This window comes from Falco rusticolus, chromosome W, assembly GCF_015220075.1.
Source record: "Falco rusticolus isolate bFalRus1 chromosome W, bFalRus1.pri, whole genome shotgun sequence".
Lineage (NCBI taxonomy): Eukaryota > Metazoa > Chordata > Aves > Falconiformes > Falconidae > Falco > Falco rusticolus.
Genome location: NC_051209.1, coordinates 10,617,484 through 10,621,079, shown reverse-complemented (window position 1 = coordinate 10,621,079; position 3,596 = coordinate 10,617,484).

Sequence of the window (3,596 nt, the reverse complement as noted above, 5' to 3'; positions counted from 1 at the left end):
CTGCTCTTACTATATTTTTGAGATTTAAAGCTTTTACATCAGTTAAAAAACCCCAAAAACTCAGCTTAATTTGTGCTCATAACCAACAGATGCATTTAGAATTCCTGAGCCAAAGGTCTGTGACATCAGCTGGAAAAAGGTCTCCGTTAATATCAGTCTTTTCTGGATCAGGCTAACAATGTGTTAATTTGAGGTTGCATACAAGTCTTTGCAAGAGTAGAGACCAGATTGCAGTAACCCAGTCTGTTGTTAGTCATTGCAGTAATATAACTCTGTTGGCAAGTTTTAACATCTTTCTGTGCCAATCTCAAGGTTTCACAGTTTCTACTGTATGGCTGGCCTGCCATCCTGTTGACCAAGGTCCTCTGTAGCTGCAAAAACAGTAGCCACAGAAAAGGCATTGACAGAGAATCTGAAAGATTTGGAAAAGAATTTGTTGTGAAGAATGGCTATTTTTACCCTCCTTCTCTCTTGTGGGTAGCTGATGACAGATCAACTACCAAGCAGTTTAGTAGAGGGGAAGAATCTCTTGCTTGAAGATTGTCCAAGACCTTACAATATGCTAAAAGTTGAATATCCATATAATAAATTATAGGTCTTGTCCCACAGAGGGACCTACATTTCCTGGGTGGATGACACAAGCAATCATTCTTTAAATACTATCTTCCACCTTTATTAAAAAAACCCACAACTGACTTAAATTGTTAGTCAGATTTATCCTTGAACCAATGTCATGGGCAAAGGGGTCTACTGTGTGCACCTTCTATGGTTTAGGACTGTTTTAAACAAACCCGAGACCACACTAACAAGCAGCACTGTTAGGACAGCACCTATACATCTTTGGAGAGATTCAAGATACCAGAAGTTGGGAACACCAAAGCATATTCTATTTCTCTCACTACTGGTTCTGTGCTGACAGCATGAGAAATATTTTTTTTATTGCTTGTTTGAAATATTGCCCAACTTTCTTTGCCATGCTGGCACAGTTTGGGTCAGAAGAGCCATGCAAGCTTGACTCCTTCATTCTAGGAAAGATGCAGAGGTAATTGTGCAACTTTGACTGTGACATTGGTGTCACTATTGGCCATAAAAGTCCCTCAAGGCACCTGTTGTAATTGATGGCTTATATGTTTTCTTTTATACTTCTCTTTAGATAGCAAGCAGAATTGTTCTAGCCTCTGAAGTCTGTTACTAGTTTTAAATATACTAAATCAACCTCTTTGCTAAGTTTGTTTATAACAATATACCTTAAGTCACAAAGTATTTGATAAAAGTGGATTCATCTAGAAAGGATTGGCTGTATCAGTTTTAAGAATATACCTTTAACTGAATGGCTGCTGCTCGCTGTACAGGCACTGATTTCTTTTCGAGTTTCTTTTCCTTTAAAATCCAACTTTAACACGAAGGGACAATTTGCTTTTTTGTAGCAGACTAACCCAAGTGAGATTACCTACTTAAAGAGATTGTTTATTCTTTCCAAACAACAAAAAAAAAGCAGATAGTACCAACACAAAAGCCAGTTGAAAAGCATCACAGACATAGAGCTTACTGAATGACTATAAGTCTTTTTTATCTTTCAGCATGGACCTCTTAACACAAAAAAATAAACAACCCAGATTATGTTCTAATTGCTCCTCATGAGCAGAGCTGCAACACCTAGGTGTGTGGTTTCCCTTTGTAAATTAAAAGGTTGAAATGACTCCTTTTCCTTTAGGAAGATATCCTGCGTCTCTGTTCTTAGCAGCCTTAGACAGCTAGTCAATTTTATGCCTGTGGGTTAGTTGTGAGAGTGTGGGGTGTCTGGTTTGAATGTATTTTTCCCCTACTTTTTAATTGGGCATTTTAGTCTCTGCTGCTGCTCTCCTTTGGAAACATTCTTACTCTTTAAGCATTAAAAGGTTCATGCTTAACAAATGAGAGCACTATCATATCAAGCCCTGAACTTCTGCAGGGATATAAGTCTTTTGAATAAACTGATGTGGTCTGCATAAATAGCTATACTAGTGTGCATAAGGTACCTTGCCTCCCTAGATCTGTAAGCAGAGACTTATGTAGTAGGGATGAATTCCCAATCACACCAGCCTTCCATAACAGAAGAAAAATAAGGGAAAATACAAGTTTCTTAATTGGAACATAGCAAAAAGGTAAGATATAAACTTGCATTTAAACAGAAAGTTGAAAAAGAAATATTTTCTCTCTGGGCTACCACCTGTTAGTGTTTCCATTCTAGTGCACTGGAAATAAGCAACTGAAGGCAGAAAGGAGCTCGGTAAAACATGTCATATCTCCATTCCAATGACTCTCATTCCTTTGGACTCTCTTTCAAAGTGCATGTTGTTTCTTTCTGTTGGTAGGCTTAAAGTTAGCGTGACTACTGGAAAACATGGCATGCTGCCACCATTTGTGTATATATATATTTTTTTTTTAACAAGGGTGAAAACATTTTATCAGACTAAAGCACTGACACTTTGCTTTTCTAATTCTCTAGGTAAAACCTGCTGGTCTCTTTGAAAGTACTGCAAATCTGTTATATTTTTAAAATAACTATTCTTACAGGGAAGTAGCATTTTGCACTACGGGAAAAAAGTATTTTGGAGAAATACATAATTAGTGTTGCCAACACACAGGTCAAGTCCTGACATAGAAAATGAGAATATCATGGATATGTATTTAGTGTTTGTATCTAATTCTGCTGAATGCTGTGCTGTAGCTGAAACTCACAAAATGTTACATAATACCAGTTGTTATAAGTAGATAATAGTAAAGTGGGACTTTTGATTGGTAGAAGTCACTTGTTCTCTGAAAGAGAATCACCTAAATAAATATCTACCTTTAGTAATTTTCTACTGAGGCTGCTAACAGAACAATAATTTTGAGATAGTTACAGGTGACTTTACAGTGGCTGCCAAACAGTTATATTGACATAGGTTAGTTTATTTTTTTTCCATGTAAGCCAGATGCAGAATGTTATATTAAACTGTCTCTTGATTGGTTTTTGTGCATGTTTCTGTGGAAACCAACTTTACTAGTGATGTGTCACAGACTGGTCACATTGGTTATCTGAACTGGGTGACTGGGCGCCTAGACTCAGTGGGGTTAATTTTGCTCCAGGGGTATTTGTTTAAATCTTTGCATGTTATTTTTATTTCTATCCCAATAAAATTTTCTTGGGGGCAGGGGGATGAATAAATATACCTTTTGGGGTATAATTTACCTTCAGGTAAAATATACCCTTAAGGTATGGAATAATCTGGAATATTGCAAGCTGTATCTTAAATATACAGTTCTAATCGGTGAAAATTTTCTCAGGGAATATCCACACAAAAATGCACAGGAACAGGGGAAAACAGTGGAAGATGAAATCTGTTTGAAAGTCACCAAGGTGTTCATAATTTTTCACAATGTAACAGTTCTTTGGGGGCTTTCAACCGAAATATTTGTAATCTAATTTCCATACCTATGATATAATTAATGTATTTGTTTTATGCAATATAGAAATGATTCTTAGCTATGGGGCAAAGGTATGTGCCTATATCTAGATCTCTACACTGTTGTGCCAAGGGGCTGCTATGGCTGAGCTTGTAATAACTCCCCTC